At 48.6% G+C, this 23,573-nt stretch overlaps 4 non-coding genes across 4 annotated transcripts; all 4 read right to left on the bottom strand.

Annotated features, from left to right (window-relative positions):
* Positions 1 to 7,600: 7,600 nt before the first annotated feature.
* TRNAL-CAA (transfer RNA leucine (anticodon CAA)) lies at positions 7,601 to 7,711 on the bottom strand. The gene is made up of 2 exons: positions 7,672 to 7,711; positions 7,601 to 7,646 (listed from the first exon to the last, which is right to left on the bottom strand). It is a non-coding gene; the product is annotated as a tRNA-Leu (tRNA).
* A 3,523-nt stretch (positions 7,712 to 11,234) lies between these two features.
* TRNAE-UUC (transfer RNA glutamic acid (anticodon UUC)) lies at positions 11,235 to 11,306 on the bottom strand. Its single transcript has one exon. It is a non-coding gene; the product is annotated as a tRNA-Glu (tRNA).
* A 643-nt stretch (positions 11,307 to 11,949) lies between these two features.
* TRNAK-CUU (transfer RNA lysine (anticodon CUU)) lies at positions 11,950 to 12,022 on the bottom strand. Its single transcript has one exon. It is a non-coding gene; the product is annotated as a tRNA-Lys (tRNA).
* An 11,254-nt stretch (positions 12,023 to 23,276) lies between these two features.
* On the bottom strand, positions 23,277 to 23,349 carry TRNAV-CAC (transfer RNA valine (anticodon CAC)). The gene has a single exon. It is a non-coding gene; the product is annotated as a tRNA-Val (tRNA).
* Positions 23,350 to 23,573: the final 224 nt, after the last annotated feature.

Genomic DNA, 23,573 nt, shown 5'->3' with positions numbered 1-23,573 from the left:
AGATCCCCCTGGGGTAAAACTCCTCCAAGGATTCACGGCTCCAGGAATGTCAGAGAAGGCAATGACTGTTTGCCTTAGGAGGTGGGTGAGGGAAACCTGCAGGTCCTTAGGTCCCTCCAGCATCTGACGAAACCATTTTTGGGGAAGGGGCCGGGGTAGCCGAGGAAGACAAAGACAGGAAAGAAGGGCTTGCAGCTCCTGTGCAAACACCATGTTCCCAGCGGTCCAAGAGAAGCAGGGGGGTGTGGCGACGAGAGAAGAAAGGAAACAGAACGCCTGGTCTGTGGTAGCCAGAAAGCCAAAAAAAAAAAAAACCCAGGGACTTTTCCCTGAGGTTTTTATTCTTTCTACTTCCCTGCTTACAACACTTCTAACTGGTTAAATTCTTGCGCATAGAAGAAGCATACAGTGTACAACAACATAAGATAACAAACCCATATCTTGTGCACGTGAAAGCCAGCTACGAGGGTGATGATCAAGTCAGCCAGTAAGTTTCCTAATCACAGACGCTGGGGTGAAGGCCACTCCTGCCTCGTAGCCACAGACACAGTGTGCCGCACCTGTGAGCTGACGATTCGGGAGCTATGCGTCCCTACATCCCCCCCTATTCTATTTTATATGCGGTGTTTAGACGGAGCACCCTCGCAGGGTTGCATGCACAATGCCATCAGACTGGGTATACACTAAACAAAACAGCAAAGCAAAACGCCAATCCCATAAGGCTTAACCAGTTGCCAAACACCCCCCATGGGGCTTGTAAATGGAACAATTAACTACTTAGGCACAAGTGTTATTGGCATAATTTGCTACAAAGGGGGTACAAGGCTGTACCGCCTGCAAGGGGAGGCAATAAATAGCCTCTTCCCAGCGGATAATAGTGGGGTATTGTATGGCAAATTTATTAATAATATTATTAAGGCCTAACCATATATCTACTGGTATGTCGCTGGGTGGTTTGCAGACAGGAACAAGGCAGGTACTTAACAGACCTTGCATTTCCGGGGCAACGGCCAGGCAGAAATCAAATTGATTCGATACTTGTGTCAGGCGGACCCAGATGTTAAACTGCAGCCGCTGTTCCATCTGGGATTCGCCTTGGCAGCCAGGGGCCAGCAAGAAACCTCCCAATACACACAAAATAAGGAGTGAGTTAGCATTAAGGCAGGCTAACAATGTCACAAGATAATTTTCCGCGGTAGGTTCCAGCTGCTGCTGCACTCGCAACTGCTCGGCCTGCAATGAGAGGGCTTTAACCTGTCCCCAGGTCATGCGCTGCGGGGGCTCCCGCGGGGGGCGCTGGCGAGGACGCTCGGGATCCTGTAGATGTAGGTTGAACTGCGGAATGGGGTTCGACAGTCCCTGGTGCCAGGCCATCGCCGTGCCACGGGCGGACGTTACGCGCCGGGACCCACAACGGACCTGTAGGAAGAGAAACGGCAGCATGACCCCGTCCCCACGTTATACGGGGCGCTGGGCCATGCCACTGAGGATCCGGGGCCTTGCGGTATTTAACAAGGGGGCGGGGCAAGGCCTGGTGGCTGCGGAAATGACGTTCTGCCGCAGAGTAATTGTCAGTCAAATTCAAATGATTCAGGGTAAAAAGCACTGCAGCCAACCATTCCTGGCGGGGAGGAAGACCTACCGGAATCCCCCCTTTTTGTTTTTGGCGGGCCAGGGCCTGTTTGAGCGCACGGTTGGCCCGTTCCACAATGGCCTGGCCTGTGGGGTTATACGGGATACCAAACGTGTGGACAACGTCCCACGTGGTACAAAAGGAGGCAAAGGCCGAGCTACAATAGGCGGGGCCATTGTCGGTCTTAAGATGGGACGGGTGACCCATGATCGCCATGGCGCGAATCATGTGATTAATGGCATGACGAGAGGCCTCACCCTTCTGGGGGGTGACCCACACATAATGGGAAAAGGTATCTACACACACGTGAAGATACTGCCAGGGGGCAAAAGAAGGAAAGTGTGTAACATCCATTTGCCAGAGCTGATTGGCCGAGGTTCCACGAGGATTAACCCCCAACTCCGGGCTATTGGATAAAGAAGCACAAAGGTCACACTGGCGAACAATGGCCTGCGCCTGATGTAACGGGAGAGTGAACTGCTTGGCAAGGGCTTTGGCGGACTGATGGAAGAAGGCGTGGCTTTCGAGCGGAGAGGAAAAAATCGAGGCCACCGATTTGACCGCCTGGTCGGCCACCGCGTTACCCTCTGTCAATAGGCCCGGTAGTGTGGTGTGACTGCGAATATGTGCCACAAACAGTGGGCTAGAGCGGGGGGAAAGGAGCTGTTGCAGGGTGAGAAAAAGGGCCAACGAATTGTCATCACAGGAGGGCGACACATAGGAACCTGGAAGAGACTTAAGAACATTAGTAACATAAAGACTATCAGTAATAAGATTAAAAGGGTCATCCTGGAAGCATCGGCAGGCCAGGATGACAGCGGCCAATTCTGCGCGCTGGGGGGAACGCTGAGGCAGGGTAAAGCGGACTTGCCAAGTGCCCTGCGCCTGCCAGCTGACCGCACCTCGCGTTGGGCCGCCGTCCGTAAAGAGGGTAAGTGCATCCTCAATGGGGACGGTGGACAAAGACGATCGGAGGTTGAGGCAACGTTGTTGCAAGAGCGAGAGACGGGGGTCAGGGGGAATGTGATATTTAACTTCCCCGACATAGTCGGCAAAAGACAACTGGAGGGTGGCACTGCAAGAGACAGCGCGTTCCCAGTCTTTAGCCGGGATGGGGACAATAATGGCAGCGGGATCGCAACCCAAGAGGGTGCGGGACCATTCCCGCACTTTAAAAATCAGCTCTGCGGCCTATTGAGGGAGTGTTTGGATAGTATGCGGAGGGGAGTGGGTCAAATAAATCCATTCAATTAAACGAAGACGCGCTGCCGCCCCCTCCTGGGCGAGGACAGCTGTCGGTTGTGAAAGTGTGGGAAGCAGAATGGCAAAAAGGGGCTGTTCCCTTTCTCGGCGGTCGACCCACACTTGGGCCAGGGTCCGGTTAATGAGGGTGACCGCTTGGCGCTGTTCCTGGGAAACGGAAATAACATCCCCGGGGAGGCGGCCCTGCCGAAGGCCAGAAAAAAGAGGGGACAGCATGGAGGTAGTCAGAGGGCAAAAAGGGCGGATCCAATTGAGGGACCCTAATAACTGTTGGAGCTGTACAAACATAAGAGGGTCGGGCAACACCAGCTCGGGACAAACTGGGCGGGCATATGACTGGAGCATACGGTGACCAAGATACAAAAAGGGTGGCTGGCGCTGGACTTTGTCCGGTGCTATAACCAGGCCACACGCCGCAAGCTGGTGGCGCAGTTCGTCCAGCCAGTCATCAGGAAGGATGGGGTGAGCCACCAGGATGTCGTCCATATAGTGATAAATTAAAGCATCCGGGTGTGCTGTGCGAAACGGCCGTAAGGCTTGCACAACAAAATGCTGACACAAGGTGGGGCTGTTCAACATGCCCTGAGGGAGCACATTCCACTGATAGCGTGGAGTGGGCTGAGAATGATTTAAGACCGGAACGGTAAAGGCAAAACGCGCCCGGTCCTCAGGGTGCAGGGGGATGGTAAAAAAACAATCTTTTAAATCTATTACAAATAACCGGTAATCACAGGGAATAAGATTGGGATTGGGGGTACCACACTGCAGGGGACCCATAGGCTGTATAATTTTATTAATGGCGCGAAGATCCTGCAGAAGGCGCCACTTACCAGATTTCTTTTTAATTACAAACACGGGGGTATTAAAGGGGCTAGTGGACTCCTCCAAATGCCCTGCCCGTAGCTGGTCATTGACCAAGTGCTGGAGGGCCTCCAGCTTTTCCAAAGGAAGCGGCCACTGCGCAACCCATACGGGCTCGTCAGTGAGCCAACGGAGGGGGAGGGCTGTACGCCTAATCATCAATATGGATGGTGGCAGTGAACTGTGTTAATAAATCACGGCCCCACAGGTTGAGGTGAACGGGGAGAATAATAGGCCGGATACGGGCGCGGCGGGTGCCCTGGGGCGCCCTAACCTCCAACCATCGGGCACTCCGTTGCGAGTCCTGCGCCCCGCCCACACCCCAGACAGCCGGAGCCTGCTCCGTGGGCCAATGGGCGGGCCACTGCACGGCGGCGATGACGGTGACATCTGCCCCAGAGTCGATAACACCCTCGAACGGCTGATCGTTGAGGCAATAAATGCGTTTAGGTTGGGGTGATCCAATATCTTTAACAACCGCTGCCACTTGCAGGTGAACAGTGCGCTGGCCGGTGGACCCGAAGCCTCCGGTTCGGGGAACGTTTCTTCCCCCTGCCGGAAGGGAGTAGGGCACAAGTATGAGTTGCGCCCAGGCATCTCCCTGAAACAGCTGTTTCGGGAGATGACTCCACAGCTGAACATAAATAATTCCACCATAGTCCGAATCCACCACCCCAGGCACCACAAACAAGCCCTGCTTGCTGGCGGACGAGCGGGGTAGGACAAGGCCCACCATGCCCTCCGGCAGCGGGCCCTGGATCTGGGACGGCATGAGGAGGACCTCCCCGGGGAGAATTATATCCATATCTTCCTGATTAACAAGGTCAATCCCCGCACTGCCCCTTGTGGCGGCGGGGACGTCGTACACGGAGAGGGGCGCGGCCTTGGGCCTCGGGCTGGTCGCAGGCCCGACTACTAGTTTCCCGGGGGGTTATCTTGGCTGGCAGCCAAGACCCGGTTGTCACCCCCGGCTGAGCGACACTGCGCGGCCCAATGGTAGCCCTTTTTGCATTTTGGACACAGCGTGCGGGGCCTCTGGTCTGTTCGGGGCTTGTTTTTGCACGCCCCCCCCCCAGGGGCCCGGCACTCCCGCCGAAAATGCCCGGGCTTTTGGCAGTTAAAGCAGTTCCCCTGAGGCTTCTGCCCCCTGTGGAGGGCAGCCACCAGCAGGGCCATTTGATGGGTCTGAGTGCCCACATCAGCACACGCCTGCAGCAATTCTGCCAGGGTATACCCCGGGCGCCCAACTACTGCCTGCATGGCTCGGCGGCAATCTGCATTGGCATTTTCGTAAGCCAATTTTATCATTAGTTCAGTCTGGGCCTGCGGGTTATCAATCTGCCTCTGGACTGCCTCGTGGAGGCGGTCAACAAACTGGTGGAACGGTTCGGCGGCACCTTGCCGAGTAACCGCAAAGGACTTAGAGGACTCGCCCGCAGCGGGGACCCTGCGAAACGCCCGACGGACACACTGGCCAATGATGGGATAAGCTGCCCGGGGCGTGCCCACCGCCTGCTCGGGGATGCCCGAAAACTGCCCCGCGCCATATAACTGCTCAGCGAAATAAGCCCCCCCACCTTGTGCTGCTGCCGCAAGCGCCTCTCGCTGGTACTCGCTATCCCACACAACGTATTGCGCGGGAGACAGCACCATGCGACACATGTCTTTCCAATCTTGGGGGAGCAAGAAATAACCATTTGACACACCTTCCAAGATCCCCAGGGTGAAAGTGGACCGCACCCCGGTCTCACAAACCGCCTTGCGGAGCTCGCGCAGAACCGAGTAGGGGAGAGCCTCCCAGTCCACGATCTGCCCCCCATTACCATTATCCCGCCAAGAGACGGGGAACGCCTCGAACCCACAGCTGGATTCCTCGTTGGTCAAGAGACCGGCCTCGCGCGCTCGCCGCACCGCCGCGGCGACAGCGCCCTCCCGCCCGACCGGTGGGCAGGGGGGCGCCGCCGCGGGCGGCGGCACAGGGAAGGTCAGCTGCGGGTAGGAGGGGGGTGGCCCATCACCTGGGGGCAAGAGGGAAACCGGCCTGGGACCGTCGGGGCCGACCCCCTCCAGCGCCTCCTTGCAACGCTGCCAGAGCAGCAGGTGCTGGACCGGGGCACGGGGTTCACTATACAAGGTGGTCCCAATCCGTATCCAATCAAGAAGCCGTAACAACCCGCAGTCCGGATACCAGGGGCACTGGCGATCTATCTCCCTTAGAAGGTCCTCAATATGAGCGACCGAGACAACGACACATGATCGCTGCCGTATAATCTTTTGTAACTCTCTTGCGTGCTCCTTCTGGGCACTGGAAAGTCCCCCCCCCCCATACTCACGAATCAGGGGCGGCAAACGGCCGCGGGGGTGCACTCGGCGTATCCAGCCGGTGAGCAGGGGGTTATCACGTCGGGGTCACCAGCTGTGGCGACGAGAGAAGAAAGGAAACAGAACGCCTGGTCTGTGGTAGCCAGAAAGCCAAAAAAAAAAACCCCAGAGACTTTTCCCTGAGGTTTTTATTCTTTCTACTTCCCTGCTTACAACACTTCTAACTGGTTAAATTCTTGCGCATAGAAGAAGCATACAGTGTACAACAACATAAGATAACAAACCCATATCTTGTGCACGTGAAAGCCAGCTGCGAGGGTGATGATCAAGTCAGCCAATAAGTTTCCTAATCACAGACGCTGGGGTGAAGGCCACTCCTGCCTCGTAGCCACAGACACAGTGTGCCGCACCTGTGAGCTGACGATTCGGGAGCTATGCGTCCCTACAGGGGGGTTCAGCACTTTGGCTGCTTCCTGAGGGCAGAGAACTCACAACACGGCAATGCTCAGAGCCCCGTTACACGGATTCAGAATGCTATCAGCTCACAGCGAGGGGGAGCAACACCCCTCCTTTAGTTTCTATGCAAGAACTCCTATCAGCTGTGGGTCCTTCCCGGAAGAGGGTGCAGGTAGGCTGCTGAGAGGGTGGCGCTGGGGTAAATGAAAGCAGCGGAGGCTTATTCCTCTTGAGTTTTCTTTGTGTTGCTCTTGTGATCCTGAGGGAGGAACCTGAAGCATCATTTGAGTTTGTTTCAGTGCCTTTGGTTGGGCTAAGGTTGTGACCCTGAGCACAGGGACTCCAGCTCTTAACCCCTCAGGGGAATGGACAATGGAGCAACTTAATATGTTGGACAGGAAGTAGACTGAAAAAATCAAATTATGCTTCCGGTTCCTCCATCAGGATCACAAGAGAAACACAAAAAATCCCCCCAAGAGGAACAATTCTTCTCTGCTTTATTTACCTCCATCACAATCCTCTCCTCCTTTTCTTCTGCCTACCTAGCGGCTCTTTGAGGGAAATACATCATTGAGCTGATAGAATTTCTGAGATTCAAACTGAGAGAGGGGCTTTGAGAGCTCCTGATAGGATGTTGACACAATATAACAGGGCTCTTGGTTTTAGCTGCCTCCTATCTATGCTCCCTATGTTGTCAATTCTGTACCCTCATGAAGCAGCCAAACCAGAGTGGGTAGAGCACCCAGTTTAGGACTCAAGCCCAAACCCTGAGACTAAGAGTCTTACATTCCATTTATCAGTGTTTACTGTACTGCTCCCTTCTTCCTCCACCTGTATGTTTAACATCCATACCTGCCCAACATCAAGCAATGCCAACATTCTCCTGGGGAATAAGCTGGAATTTACCCAACTAGGTGCCTTGAACGCATGGATTCTGAAAATCCCTGTAAAATTCCCTGTAACTTCTCTTGCTGCTACTCTAACAAAAATACTAAATAAATGCTCTTCAAATGTTACAAGAGAGATTGAAATAAGGCCATTTCTTCAGGTAGCATAAAGAGGTTGTGCCAGGAGTGGGATTTGAACCCACGCCTCCATAGGGAGACCAGAACACCCAATTGCGGGAAAGACAGAGCCTTGAGTCTGGCACCTTAGACCACTTGGCCACCCTGAGGCTGTTGGAAAAAAAGCCCTCTCTCAACCCTAGCTTTCTTAAATATTTTATACAGCACATCTGGTTTTTAGACACAATCACCCTCAACTAAAGTTGCAGGTTTCCTAGAACCCTGGGACTTCTGAGGTGTTCTAGTCTCCCTGCTCGCTTATTAGGGGAATAAAAGATGGACCCTAGGATAGAGGCAGAATACAGACACTCAGCTTTACGAGAACCTCAGGCTTTGTCTTCACTACCCGCCGATCCGGCGGGTAGCAATCGGTCTATCGGGGATCGACTTACCGCGTCTAGTGAAGACGCGGTAAAATCGATCCCTGATCGCTCTGCCGTCGACTCCGGAAATCCACCTCGGCAAGAGGCGGCAGCGGAGTCGGCGGCAGCGCGGCAGCGGTCGACTTTCCCGCGTCCTCACCGCCAGGTAAGCCGACCTAAAATACGCAACTTCAGCTACGGTATTCACGTAGCTGAAGTTGCGTATCTTAGGTCGGACCCCCGCTGTAGTGTAGACCTAGCCTCAGACTCCCGCACGGTGAGCCACATAGTCAAGCAGCCAGCACTCACAATCGGATCCGGCTTTTTTTTCTTCTTCTCCAAAATAGCTCAGCACTCAGTATGTTGAACCCTTCTGGAAATCTTGCAAAAGAGTTTGGTGCCTGAATGGGAGTTGAGTTCTTATGACAATGATTTTTTTTTTGGTTTTGTTTCACCAAGAAAATTGGGGGGAAATATTAATCTAGGGTGAACCTGAATCTTTATTGCTGTTTTCGGTCAGCTCCACAAAGCTGTTTTGGAAGCCGGTCCAGTCCCCATTACAGAGGGTACAAGAAGAGAGAGTGAAGGAACCCCTGTGCTCAGTATCACAACCTGAGCCCAACCAAAAACATTGAAACAAGCTCAAATTATGCTTTAGGTTCCTCCATTAGAATCACAAGAGCAAGACAAAGAAATCTCAAGAGGAACAGTCCTCTGCTTTCATTTACCCCATCGCAACCCTCTTCACTTCTTCTTCTGCCTACCTAGAGGCTCATCCAGGAAAACCACTCAGCTGATTTTAATTTTGGCATAGAAACACAGGGAGGGCTTGTGCTCCCCCTCAATGTGAGTGGATAGCATTCTGACTTTGTCTAAGGGGTCTCTCAGCTTTGGCTTCTCCCAGTTTGTCAACTCTGTGCAGGCAGGAAGCAGGCAAAGTGCTAACCTCCGCCCCCCATGGCCTCACTCATTTTGCTGATTTTCTTGCCCCTGTTTCCCTTAACCAAAATAAGAAAACAGAAAATAACAAACCAGTAACCACTTTGTCTGTTCTCCAGCCAGCACACTTAAAACTCACTTAAAATCATTACCCGTGTCTCTTGTAAGGTATCATAACAAAGGTTATAAGCTACTGAATATATTCCTCCTATTTGTATGCATGTATCATTCTTGTACCTGAAGCTAGAACTATGAAGTATAACGCTGAGGTCCTATTGTAATTATGCAAAGCGTGGGCCACTAATGGTGGTTTAAAATCTTGATGGCTCCCCTTGACCCAGACAATTGGTTGTAAATGGTTTATTTACCTGCAAACCTTCCTGTGTACGTGTGGGCCAAGCCAGGAAGAATGGAGACTAGGGGGGTCTTACAGTGACATGTGACCATGTCACATGATACTGGAATCCATCTTAAATCTGGTATTTTTCCATTTAGAAGGAAGGGTGGGGACCCAGAGAGACAAAAGAGTCCCGCCTTGTGCCAAAGCTATAAAAGGGGGCGAAACAGGACAAAGGGGCTGCCGGTCATGAGAAAACCCCTGCTTAGCACCTAAGATGTCTGCTGGAACTAACAAGGACTGTACCAGGGGAAAGGTTTGGGCTCAGACTAGGAAGGAGTCTAATCTGTGAAAGAAGCTTATTGGAGCATCTCTGAGGGTGAGCTATTACCTGTAATCAGTTTCTTAATATATTAGGCTTAGGCTTGCGTGTTTTGTTTTATTTTGCTTTGTGACTTACTTTGTTCTGTCTGTTATTACTCGAAACCACTTAAATCCTACCTTTTTATACTTAATAAAATCACTTTTCTTTATTAATAAACCCAGAGTAAGTGTTAATACCTGGGGGAGCAAACAGCTGTGCATATCTCTCTATCAGTGATAGCGAGGGGGAACAATTGACAAATTTACCCTGTATAAGCTTATACAGAGTACAACGGATTTATTTGGGGTTTGAATCCCATTGGGAGCTGGGTGTCTGGGTGCTGGAGACAGGTGCTGAGCTGTTTTGTGTTAAAGTCTGCAGCTTTGGGGGCGTGGCCCAGACCCTGGGTCTGTGTTGCAGCAGGCTAGGGTGTCTGGCTCAACAAGGCAGGGTTCTGGAGTCCCAAGCTGGCAGGGGAAACGGGCTCAGAGGTAATTTCAGCACATCAGGTGACAGTCCCAAGGGGATCTCTGTGACCAAACCCATCACAGTGGCGTAGTCGACCAGGATATGTGCACAGCTGATTGCTTTGAGACACTGGTAATGATTTTAAGTGAGTTTTAAGTGTGCTGGCTGGAAAACAGACAAAGCGGTTACTGCTTTGTTATTTTCTGTTTGCTTATTTCGGTTAAGGGAAACTGAGGCAGGAAAATCAGCAAAATGAGTGAGAGTGAGGAACAATGTGTTGAGCCCTTCTGAAAATCTGGCTAAAGATTTTAGTGCCTAACTGGGAGTCTAGTTCTTCTGAAAATCTGGCTCTAGTGGTGGGTGTGAGACCTTCTGAAAATTCTGGCCATTGTGTCTGGAAGCTCCAAGAACCGTCACAACTTTGAGCATTTACTAGAACAGGGTGAAAAAACCTTCCTTCCTTGACCTACAATCCCAATATTTCATCTTGATTCCAGGTTTAGGTTTCAAGAGAATTTGATTTTATGTTTCGATGCAATGCCAAACAAACACCCCTCTCTAGACATTTGAAGAGGGAGAAAGAAATAGACCTGCCACTAAACCACGTTGCCTTTCATCAGTAGCCACCTGAACAACAGGGTAACCACTGGCCTACAGGTGAAAGGCCCATAGCCCATGCTCAGAAGCCTTCAGCAGCTAGATCTCAGGAATGGAAGAGTTTAATCATCTGTCTCCGGGGTGGTTACTTCCAAACACTTGTATATAGCGCTGGGTGAAAGATTTGGGGGTGAATATTATATTTGGTGAAATATTTTGGTGGACCCAAAATGATTGTTTTGTTTTGTTTTGTTTCACCAAGAAAATGCGGGGGGGGGGAATTGATCTTGGGTCAAACTGCAATGTTGTTATGATTTGGGTTAGGCTAGGTAGCAAGGAAAAAAATCAATTGTTTGCACAAGTGTATTGGACTAAAAGTCCATAGAGCCGGGGCTTTAAGGGGCAGAGTGGGAAGCTGTCCATATTTTATTCATAGGTAGAACGAAGTTTTGGTTTTCACCTGTACTGCAAACAGTTTTCCAGCATTCTAAAGGAGCATGGGAAGTTACCTTTTTTCTGTTGAAGCGCAAGTTAGGAAGGGAAGGAAGATTTTTGTTGAAGAGTGTCATTCCCTGACCGGGAATTGAACCCAGGCAGTGACAGTGAAAGTGCCAAATCCTAACCACTAGACCACCAGGGAAAGTGCATTTGATGGCTTGGGCTTGACTATCTAGACCTACTTTCTGTCCAACTGACAAACTTCCTTCTTCAAAGGATGTTAACACAAGCTCTGAGCTCCTCATTTCCTTACGGTTCCCTTCATAGTTTTAGCACAGTAAATTGATATAAAAGAGAAACAGAAAACATATTAAAACAATTTCCAGTATTATTATATATTGAGGCCACGTCTTTTTTTTTTGTTTTTTGTTTTTTTGTTATAATAGTTTTATGGCTATCTTGTTTTACTCTCCATGCGCTTACAGAAATGTACAAGGGATGAATAAGATATGGTTGGAATCTTCAGCCTCAAGCAATCTCCATCACAATGAAGAGGGCTGGTGGAGGATTTGAGAAAGGAGCATTTATCTCAACTACTGAGTGCTGGCAACGATGTAGCAAGAAGTAGAGAAGCTACAGATCGCTGATGGGGGGGCAATCAGCTTCTGTCACCTTATTTTTTCCCTCTCTTCCCTGCGCTAGAAGAGACTCAACTCTCGTAGGACCATGGAATTGTCAATTTGTCTTCTCTTCATCTTCTACTAAAGGTCTGAGGAGAGAAAGTGGATTCCATTCTGGCCTGAGAATATAAGGGAAAGCACGATATCTAAGACTGCAAGATCAAACGCCCAACATGGGGCTCGAACCCATGACCCTGAGATTAAGAATCTCATGCTCTACCAACTGAGCTAGTCGGGCGATGCCTGAAGGCTTCTCAAAGGCACAGAGGGTGCCGAAGGAGCCCTAAGGAAGTTTCTTTGCACGCTGAGATTCGTTTTCTGACATTTGCCTTCTTTCCTGGTGCCTTCGCTCTGCAGCTAGCAAATAAGGCCTGTTACAAAGCTGGTTAGATGCTGGCGTCTAGACCAGAGAAGTGGGTTCATCTAGCAGCTGCTCAGAGAAACCTGTGCGGGAGGGTGGAATTTAGGATTCTCCCACCAGGAAGAGGTGCTGTTTCTCAGAAAAAGCTTCTCAGTGCCCAAACAGGGGGCAGTCAAGACAGTTCCTCACCCTAGATTTATATTAAAATATTAATCTAGGGTGAACCTGAATGTTTATTGCTGTTTTCGGTCAGCTCCACGAGGCTGTTTCAGAAACTGGTCCAGTCCCCAGCACAGAGGGTACAAGAAGAGAGAGTGAAGGAGCCCCTGTGCTCAGTATCACAACCTGAGCCCAACCAAAAGCATTGAAACAAGCTCAAATTACGCTTTAGGTTCTTCCATCAGAATCACAAGAGCAGGACAAATAGATCTCAGGAGGAACAGTCCTCTGCTTTCATTTACCCCATCGCAACCCTCTTCACTTCTACTTCTGCCTACCTAGAGACTTGTCCAGTAAAACCACTCAGCTGATTATAATTTTGGCATAGAAACCCAGGGAGGGCTTGTGCTCCCCCTCGATGTGAGCGGATAGCATTCTGACTTTGTCTAAAGGGTCTCTCAGCTTTGGCTTCTCCCAGTTTGTCAACTTTGTGCAGGAAGGAAGCAGGCAAAGTGCTAACCCCCGCCCCCCATGGCCTCCATGTTCATGGTGTTTGCACAGCATCTGCAAGTCCATCTTTCATCTCCTTGTCCTCCTCAGTGACCCGAACCCTTTCACAAAAATGGTTTCATCCGAAGTTGGAGTGACCTAATTACCTGCAGGTTTCCCTCACTCATGTTTATTTTATTGCATTTCGAAATGTTTTATTGTTGTGCCTGGGAGCTGGCAAGGAAAGAGAAGCGGGGGGTGCAGCATTTTGGCTGCTTCCTGAGGGCATAAAACTCAGAACATGGCAATGCTCAGAGCCCCGTTATACAGAGTCAGAATGCTATCAGCTCACAGTGAGGGAGAGAAACACCCCTCCCTTAGTTTCTTGTGAACCTGACGGAGGATCCCAAATCATAATTTGATTTTTTCAGATTACTTTCTGTCCAACATATTAAGTTGCTCCATTGTCCATTCCCCTCAGGGGAGTGCAGAGAGTGCTCGAACCCCTTTGCTCAGGGTCACAACCTTAGCCCAACTGAGGACACTGTAACAAACTCAAATGATGCTTCAGCTTCTTCCCTCAGGATTACAAGAGCAACACAAAGAAAACTCAAGAGGAACAAGCCTCTGCTGCTTTCATTTACCCCAGCGCCACCCTCTCAGCAGCCTACCTGCACCCTCTTCTAGGAAGGATACTGTCATAACTATAAAGGGAAGGGGAACAGCTCTCCTGTGTACAGTACTAAAATCCCTCCTAGCCAGAGACTCCAAATCCTTTTACCTGTAAAGGGTTAAGAAGCTTGGGTAACCTGGCTGACACCTGACCCAGAGGACCAATAAGGGGACAAGATACTTTCAAATCTTGGGGGGGGGAAAAGGCTTGTGTGTGTGTCCTTTGTTTAAGGGGTTGTTCGCTCTTGGGACTGAGAGGGACCAGACATCAATCCAGGTTCTCCCCATCTTTCTAAACAAGTCTCTCTTATTTCAAAATTGTAAGTAAAAGCCAGGCAAGGCATCTTAGATTTACTTTGTTTTCTCAACTTGTAAATGTACCTTTTACCAGAGTGTTTATTTTTGTTTGCTGTACTTTGAACCTAAGACAGAAGAGGGGGGTCCTCTGAGCTCTTTAAGTTTGATTACCCTGTAAAGTTATTTTCCATACTGATTTTACAGAGATGATTTTTACCTTTTGCTTTAATTAAAAGCCTTCTTTTTAAGAACCTGATTGATTTCTCCTTGTTTTAAGATCCAAAGGGGGTTTGGATCTGTATTCACCAGGAGTTGGTGAAAGGATCGGGGGGAAGGGTCAATTTCTCCTTGTTTAAGATCCAAGGAGTTTGGATCTGTATTCACCAGGGAATTGGTGAAAGGTTTCTCAAGGCTTCCCAGGGAGGGAATTCTTAAGATGGTGGCAGCGGACCAGAACTAAGCTGGTAGTTAAGCTTAGAAGTCTTCATGCAGGCCCCTACATTTGTACCCTAAAGTTCAAAGTAGGGATACAGCCTTGACATGGTGGCACATCGGTGGGATCGTTTTAAACCCAAAAGCCAGTAAGAGATTTTTTTTTCCTTCTAGCTGCTTGGAGAGCAGAGCTGAAGGTAGATGCATATCTTATCTCTCCTTGCCTGAAGGCAGAGGTGTTAAGTTTTTTTAACAAGGTCCTTTGTTAAGAGAACGGTTCAATAAGTGAGCAAACTTTGATCTGGTAAAGGTAATTTACAATCTGAATTGTTTTTTTTTCTTTTTACATCCTCGGAAGTAGCTAGTTAGAAAGTCTCTGTTAACTCAGCAGCACTCAGCAGGAGCCTGAGCTAAATACATCCCAGTTTCAGTCAACTGCAGAGGGTGTGACCCAGCACAAGAAAACAGGAAAATGACTACCAAAGAAGCAGCTAACAAAATAGAACTGGCCAAACTAGAAGCAGAAGAAAATGAAAGAAAACATCAAAGACTGCTTCAAATTAAAAAACTTGAAGAGGAGGCCCACAAAAGAGAGATGGAGCTGGAAAAAGCCAAACATGACAGAGAAGAGAAAGCCAAACAGGAGGCCCATGAAAGAGAAGAGAAAGCCAAACAGGAGGCCCATAAAAGAGAGATGGAGCTGAAAGAAAAAGAGATGGAACTGGAAGCAGCAAGGACTAGGCAGGGTGCATCAGACCATCCTAACAACTCCTCTCCAGGTACCACTTCCCATCCCAGGAAATTCCCCACCTACAAGGCAGGCGATGATACTGAGGCCTTCTCAGAAAATTTTGAAAGGGCCTGCCTTGGATACGACATCCCTCCAACCCAGTACATGGTAGAGCTGAGGCCGCAGCTCAGTGGACCCTTAGCAGAGGTGGCGGCTGAAATGCCTAAGGAACACATGAACAGTTATGAACTTTTTAAAAACAAGGCCAGACTCAGAATGGGGCTAACACCCGAGCACGCCCGTCGGCGGTTCAGAACCCTAAGGTGGAAACCTGATGTGTCATTTACCCGACATGCCTACCACATTGGGAAAAATTGGGATGCCTGGATATCAGGAGCAAATGTTAAATCTACGGAAGAGTTGCCCTTCCTATTGCAAATGGAGCAGTTTTTAGAGGGTGTTCCTGAGGAAATAGAAAGGTACATCCTAGATGGGAAGCCCAAAACTGTAACCGAGGCGGGGGAGATTGGAGCCAAATGGGTGGAGGTGACAGAAAAGAAAAAAGCTAGTAGCAGTTGGAGTGAATATCAGAAGGGGCAAGCCGAAACAAAACCTTATCACCGGGGCAACCCAAGGCCCCACCCACATCCCAAGGGAAACCCCAGACGCCTTCTCACCCCACCACACCAGTCTCCATCAACCAACATCGCCCCGGTGATACCTTAGCAGGGCGATGTTTTAAATGTAATGAACTGGGGCATATAAAGGCTCACTGCCCCAAGAACCCCAACCGATTACAGTTCATTACACCCCAATCACACCAAGGAACCCCAGACCCAGATGCCTCTCTCATACCCTCGGAGCGAAGGGAAACCTTGAGAGTGGGCGGAAAGAAGGTTATCGCTTGGAAAGACACTGGGGCACAAGTGTCAACTATTCACCAATCCCTAGTGGACCCCAAACTCATCAACCCGGAGGCTACAGTGACAATTCAACCCTTCGTGTCACAGTCTGTAACCTTGCCTACAGCCAAGTTGCATGTCCAGTACAAGGGCTGGGCAGGAATGTGGACTTTTGCAGTCTATGACAATTATCCCATTCCCATGCTACTGGGGGAAGACTTGGCCAACCATGTGAAGCTAGCCAAGAGGGTGGGAATAGTCACCCGCAGCCAGGCTAAGCAAGCTTCCACCCCCATCCCTGTTCCTGAGCCGTCCACCAGGACCCCGTCTGTGTTACCAGAGACCCAAACAAAGGTGGTGGACCCGGATCCCCTGCCAACGACTGCAACAGCCGTAGTGGATCCAGTCCCAGAGACCCAGCCAAAGCCAGTCCCAGAACCGGAACTGGCAACGCAACCAGCACCAGAACCATTGTCAGCACTGAGTCCAGCGCTTGCAAGCCCGTCTACAACTCCAATGCCAGAGGACACCAGCGAGCCTGAACTGGCGGAAGCAGCAGATAACCTTACCCAAGAGGCTCAGCCAGAGCCTGAGATACCACATAGAGCACCAGCGAACAGCGGTTCACAGTCAATGGAAACAGCCCCAGCACCTGCATCGCTTCCAGAGGGACCAAGCCCCAGTCCACGGTCCAAGGAGGAACTGATGTCTCCAGCATCAAGGGAACAGTTCCAGGCCGAGCAGGAAGCAGATGACAGCCTTCAGAAAGCTTGGGCGGCGACGCGGAGCACCCCACCGCCTCTCAGCTCTTCTAACCGATCCCGGTTTGTTGTAGAAAAAGGACTTTTATACAAGGAGACTCTTTCTGGTGGGCACCAGGAAGACTGGCATCCTCAAAGACAGCTGGTAGTTCCCACTAAGTATCGGGTAAAGCTCTTGAGCTTAGCCCATGATCATCCCAGTGGCCATTCTGGGGTGAACAGAACCAAAGACCGGTTGGGGAAGTCCTTCCACTGGGAGGGAATGGGCAAGGACGTTGCTAATTATGTCCGGTCTTATGAGGTGTGCCAACGAGTGGGAAAGCCCCAAGACCAGGTTAAAGCCCCTCTCCAGCCACTACCCATAATTGAGGTCCCATTTCAGCGAGTAGCTGTGGATATTCTGGGTCCTTTCCCAAAGAAGACACCCAGAGGAAAGCAGTACGTACTGACTTTCATGGATTTTGCTACCCGATGGCCGGAAGCTGTACCCTTAAGCAACACCAGGTCTAACAGTGTGTGCCAGGCATTAGCAGACATTTTTGCCAGGGCAGGGTGGCCCTCCGACATACTTACAGATTCAGGAACTAATTTCCTGGCAGGGAACATGAAAAACCTGTGGGAAGCTCATGGGGTGAATCACTTGGTTGCCACCCCTCATCACCATCAAACCAATGGTCTGGTGGAGAGGTTTAATGGAACTTTGGGGGCCATGATACGTAAATTCGTAAATGAACACTCCAATGATTGGGACCTAGTGTTGCAGCAGTTGCTTTTTGCCTACAGGGCTGTACCACATCCCAGTTTAGGGTTTTCACCATTTGAACTTGTGTATGGCCGCAAGGTTAAGGGGCCATTACAGTTGGTGAAGCAGCAATGGGAGGGGTTTACGCCTTCTCCAGGAACTAACATTCTAGACTTTGTAAGCAACCTACAAAACACCCTCCGACACTCTTTAGCCCTTGCTAAAGAAAACCTAAAGGATGCTCAGGAAGAGCAAAAGGCCTGGTATGATAAACATTCCAGAGAACGGTCCTTCAAAGTAGGAGACCAAGTCATGGTCTTAAAGGCGCTCCAGGCCCATAAAATGGAAGCGTCGTGGGAAGGACCATTCACGGTCCAGGAGCGCCTAGGAGCTGTTAACTATCTCATAGCCTCCCCCACCTCCAACATAAAGCCTAAGGTATACCATGTTAATTCTCTTAAGCCCTTTTATTCTAGAGAATTAAACGTTTGCCAGTTTACAGCCCAGGAAACTGATGACGCGGAGTGGCCTGCAGATGTCTACTATGAAGGAAAAAGGAATGGTGGCGTGGAAGAGGTGAACCTCTCCACGACCCTGGGACATCTGCAGCAACAGCAGATAAAGGAGCTGTGCACAAGCTTTGCACCGATTTTCTCAGCCACTCCAGGACGGACCGAACGGGCATACCACTCCATTGATACAGGTAATGCTCACCCAATTAGAACCCCACCCTACCGGGAGTCACCTCATGCCCAAGCGGCTATACAAAGGGAGATCCAGGACATGCTACAGATGGGTATAATCCGCCCCTCTACCAGTGCATGGGCATCTCCAGTGGTTCTAGTTCCCAAACCAGATGGGGAAATACGCTTTTGCGTGGACTACCGTAAGCTAAATGCTGTAACTCGTCCTGACAACTATCCAATGCCACGCACAAATAAGCTATTGGAGAAATTGGGACATGCCCAATTCATCTCTACTTTAGACTTAACCAAGGGGTACTGGCAAGTACCACTAGATGAACCCGCTAAGGAAAAGTCAGCCTTCGTCACCCAGGCAGGGGTGTATGAATTCAATGAACTCCCTTTCGGGTTGCGAAATGCACCCGCCACCTTCCAAAGACTTGTAGATGGTCTCTTGGCAGGATTGGGAGAATCTGCCATTGCCTATCTCGATGATGTGGCCATTTTTTCTGATTCATGGACAGAACACCTGGAGCACCTGAAAAAAGTCTTCGAGCGCATCCGGCAGGCAGGACTAACTGTTAAGGCTAAAAAGTGTCAAATAGGCCAAAACAGAGTGACATACCTGGGGCACCAGGTGGGTCAAGGAACTATAAATCCCCTACAGGCCAAAGTGGATGCTATCCAAAAGTGGCCGGTTCCAAAGTCAAAAAAACAGGTCCAATCCTTCTTAGGCTTGGCCGGATATTATAGGCGATTTGTACCACACTACAGCCAAATCGCCGCCCCGCTGACAGACCTAACCAGAAAGAAACAGCCAAATGCAGTTCAGTGGACTGATAAGTGTCAAAAGGCCTTTAACCAGCTTAAGGCAACACTCATGTCTGACCCTGTGCTAAGGGCCCCAGACTTTGACAAACCGTTCCTAGTAACCACAGATGCTTCCGAGCGAGGCGTGGGAGCAGTTTTAATGCAGGAAGGACCTGATCAAGAATTCCATCCTGTCGTGTTTCTCAGCAAGAAACTGTCTGAGAGGGAAAGCCACTGGTCAATCAGCAAAAAGGAATGCTACGCCATTGTGTACGCGCTGGAAAAGTTACGCCCATATGTTTGGGGATGGCGTTTCCAACTACAAACAGACCATGCTGCGCTACAGTGGCTTCATACCGCCAAGGGAAATAACAAAAAACTTCTTCGGTGGAGTTTAGCTCTCCAAGATTTTAATTTTGAAATACAACACATTTCGGGAGCTTCTAACAAAGTGGCTGATGCACTCTCCCGGAAAAGTTTCCCAGAGTTAACTGGTTAACAATTGTTCGTGAAATGAAACATATTGTTAGTTTTTGTATAATCAGTAGTATGTCTAAAGGTACATGTGTCTTATTAACTCTGTTTTCTCCTAGAGCTCCAGGAAAGAAATCACAGCCAGTGTGGAACCAAACGTCCAACACTATCTGTGATTTGGGGGGCGTGTCATAACTATAAAGGGAAGGGGAACAGCTCTCCTGTGTACAGTACTAAAATCCCTCCTAGCCAGAGACTCCAAATCCTTTTACCTGTAAAGGGTTAAGAAGCTCGGGTAACCTGGCTGACACCTGACCCAGAGGACCAATAAGGGGACAAGATACTTTCAAATCTTGGGGGGGGGGAAAGGCTTGTGTGTGTGTCCTTTGTTTAAGGGGTTGTTCGCTCTTGGGACTGAGAGGGACCAGACATCAATCCAGGTTCTCCCCATCTTTCTAAACAAGTCTCTCTTATTTCAAAATTGTAAGTAAAAGCCAGGCAAGGCGTCTTAGATTTACTTTGTTTTCTCAACTTGTAAATGTACCTTTTACCAGAGTGTTTATTTTTGTTTGCTGTACTTTGAACCTAAGACAGAAGAGGGGGGTCCTCTGAGCTCTTTAAGTTTGATTACCCTGTAAAGTTATTTTCCATACTGATTTTACAGAGATGATTTTTACCTTTTGCTTTAATTAAAAGCCTTCTTTTTAAGAACCTGATTGATTTCTCCTTGTTTTAAGATCCAAAGGGGGTTTGGATCTGTATTCACCAGGAGTTGGTGAAAGGATCGGGGGGAAGGGTCAATTTCTCCTTGTTTAAGATCCAAGGAGTTTGGATCTGTATTCACCAGGGAATTGGTGAAAGGTTTCTCAAGGCTTCCCAGAGAGGGAATTCTTAAGATGGTGGCAGCGGACCAGAACTAAGCTGGTAGTTAAGCTTAGAAGTCTTCATGCAGGCCCCTACATTTGTACCCTAAAGTTCAAAGTAGGGATACAGCCTTAACTGGTAGGAGCTCTGGCATAGAAACTATGGGAGGGGTGCTGCTCCCCCTCGCTGTGAGCTGATAGCATTCTGACTCCGTGTAATGGGGCTCTGAGCTTTGCCATGTTGTGAGATCTGTGCCCTCAGGAAGCAGCCATCAGTCATTCCCTTCTCCGACAGTCCTGGAGCCATGCTTCCTTGGAGGAGTTTTACCCCAGGGGGATCTGATTCCTTGCAAAAATATGTGTCTGGTGGGGAACCATCTTGTCTGCCCCCTGTTTGGGAACTGAGAAGGTTTTTCTGACTCTCCCACTAGATGAATCCAACAGCACCTTCCCTTGGTGGGAGAATCCCAAACCTCCACGCAGGTTTCTCTCACCAGGTGCTAGATGAACCCCACTTCCCTGGTCTAGACACCAGCATCTAACAAACCTTGTAACAGGCCCTGTTTGCTAGCTGGAGAGCGAAGAAACCAGGAAAGAAGGCAAATGTCAGAAAATGAATCTCAGCTCGCAAAGAAACTTCCTTTTTTTAGTTTTCTTGGTGAAACAAAAAAAAATCATTTTGGGTCTACTAAAACATTCCAGTAAACAAAATATTCATTCTACCCAGCTCTATAGACAAGTCTTTGGAAGTCACCCCCGGAGAGAAGGATCATTAGCCTTTTCCATTCCTCAGATCTAGCTGTGAAGCCTTCTGAGCATCAATGATGGGCCTTTCAGCTGGTGACCATTTTGCTCAGGTAGCTATGCCTGAAAGGCAATGTGAGTTAGTGGTTCATCTATTTCTTTCACTCTGTCCAAATGATACAGAGGGGTGTTTGTTTTGCATTGCATACACAAATAAAATCAATTCTGTTGAAACCTAAACCTGGGATCAAGATGAAATATTGTGACTGACCGACAAGGAGAAAATCTCTCCAGAGTTCAGCAGAAGAAAGGTTTTCTCATCAGGTTCTAGCAAATGTTCAAACTTATTTTTGAACAGAATTTTCAGAAGGTCTCACACCCACCACTAGAGCCAGATTTTCAGAAGAACTCAGCTGCCATTTAGGAACCAGAACTTTTGGTCAGTTTTTCAGAAGGGGTCAACCCAGTGAGTGCTGAGCTACTTTGGGGGCAGTGGGGGGAAGCTGGTACAGATGCTGGGTGCTGGTTACTTGACTGTGTGGCTCACACTGGGGGAGTTTGAGGTTCACTATTACCTTCTCATGAAGCTGAGTATCTGAAATCTGCTTCAATCTTAGCACACATCTTTTATAAAACATAATAAGTGAGCCAGGAGACTACAACATCTCAGAACTCACAGGACTACAGGAAACCTACATCTGTTTAGGTGAGGGTGATTGTGTATAAAAATCAGCTGTGCTTTAGAAGATGTGCTATCTCTGTCTCCCTAAGGAGTTCATAACACATTAAAGAAAACTGGGGTTAACAAGGTGCATGTTTCCTGGTGTCTAGATGGCTGAGTGATCTAAAACTCAAAGCTCTGTTTTTCCTTTCATTGTGTGTTGTGGTCTCCGTATAGATTCTTGGGTTCAAATCCCACTGCTGACACAACCCTTTCCTTCTATGTGAAGAAATGGCCTCACTTTCATCTCCTTTGTAACATTAGAACAGCCCTTGCTTAGCATTTCTATTAGAGTAGTTGCAAGAGAAATTTGAGGCTGGGCAGAAAGAGTGCCTTTTCTCTCTGCCAATCAGTTTTTGTCTCCTTCCATTCCAAGCCCTTTCTCAAATACATCCATATGTCCCAGACTTTAGGGTCTTAATTTAATTGCCACTCCTGGAGCCCCATGAGTTCAGAGATTTTGTAGTCTCCCTGCTGACTTATTATGTACATAAAAGACTGTCAGTGAAGACAAGCCATAAGCTCTATTAAATGGGCCAAATGCTAGTGGTTATTACATTTGCTTCATACGCGAGAGGATGGTGGTTCAAAACCTCTTACAAACAATAACCCTTGTCTCGCTTCTGAATCCTTTTGTCTTCTTTCAGTCCATTTCCTTTCCTTTCTCAAATACATCCATAAATTCTATGCTTTCTTCCTCATCATTTTTCCTTTCATGAAACTTTAACGTCTAAAGGAGGGACTTTAGCCTGCATTCTGAGGAGAGGAACAGACCATCATTTGGGAGCTTACCAGCTACTTAACAGATATGAAAGTAGAACCCTTTGTCCTGCATATTTAGTTCCCAGTCAGCAGTTTTCCCTCGGTTTTGTTTCTTTTGAGCTAACTACAAACAGCCTCATGTCCCTTGTTCATGTCAGAGAAATCTATTGACTGATTATCACATTTCCCCTCCTTTCCTGCCTAGGTAGGGTCGGGGTGTGAGGAATCAGAAAATAACAACTGGAAATTTTTAAGCCAGCCTTTTAACACACTTTCCCTTTTGAAATAACATTATTTCCTTAGCCCTTTTTTAACACTCAACCTCTTCTTCTTCTTCAGGTGATGTTACCGCAAGCTAAAAATATCAAGGAAATGAAGAGCTCAGAGTTTGTGTTAACATCATTTGAAGAAGAACAAGAGGTTGAGTTTTTTAAAGGATTAAGGAAATGATGTTATTTCAAAAGGGGAAAGTGGTGGTGTGTGTTAAAAGGCTGGCTTAGAAATTTCCAATTGTTATTTTCTGATTCCTCACACCCCGACCCTGCCTAGACAGGAAAGGATGGGAAATGTGATCATCAGTAAATAGATGTTTGTGACTTGAAAAGGGGACATGAGGTGGTTTGTAGTTAGCTCCAAAGAAATGAAAGAGGGGACAGTTGCTGGCCGGGAGCTAAATCTGCAGAACCAAGGGTTGGGATTCTTCAGGGCTCATATTTGTTAAGTAGCTGGCAATCTCCCAAATCATGGTCTATTCATTCCTTCAAAATGCAGGGTAATCCCTCCCGTCAGACCTTAAAGTTTCATGAAAGCAAAAAATAATGAGGAAGAAAGCTTGATAAGGGACTTGGAATGAAAGAAAACACAAATAATCTGGAAAAAAAGCAGGACATTGTTTCTGCCTGGTTTCGAACCAGGAACCTTTCGCGTGTGAGGCGAATATGATAACCACTACACTACAGAAACCAATAGCTGCTGGGCTTTGGCCCACTGAATAGAACTTTCTTAATAGCCACAGCATCAGCTCTGTTTCCCTTTGAAGAATTGGAAAACAAAGTACACCAGTAGCTTCTTTTTTAACTCAAACAATCATCAGAAACGCTGCAATAGCTCCTCCAATTTCCCCTTCTCACAAGGAGACAAAACACAGGAAATCTCCAAACCAAGAAAGCTCATTTTCACTTCACTTT

This window comes from Emys orbicularis, chromosome 13 (genome assembly GCF_028017835.1).
Source record: "Emys orbicularis isolate rEmyOrb1 chromosome 13, rEmyOrb1.hap1, whole genome shotgun sequence".
Taxonomy (NCBI): Eukaryota; Metazoa; Chordata; order Testudines; family Emydidae; genus Emys; species Emys orbicularis.
The sequence above is the reverse complement of the archived record's forward strand: the minus strand, read 5'-3'. Positions and strand labels throughout refer to the sequence as shown.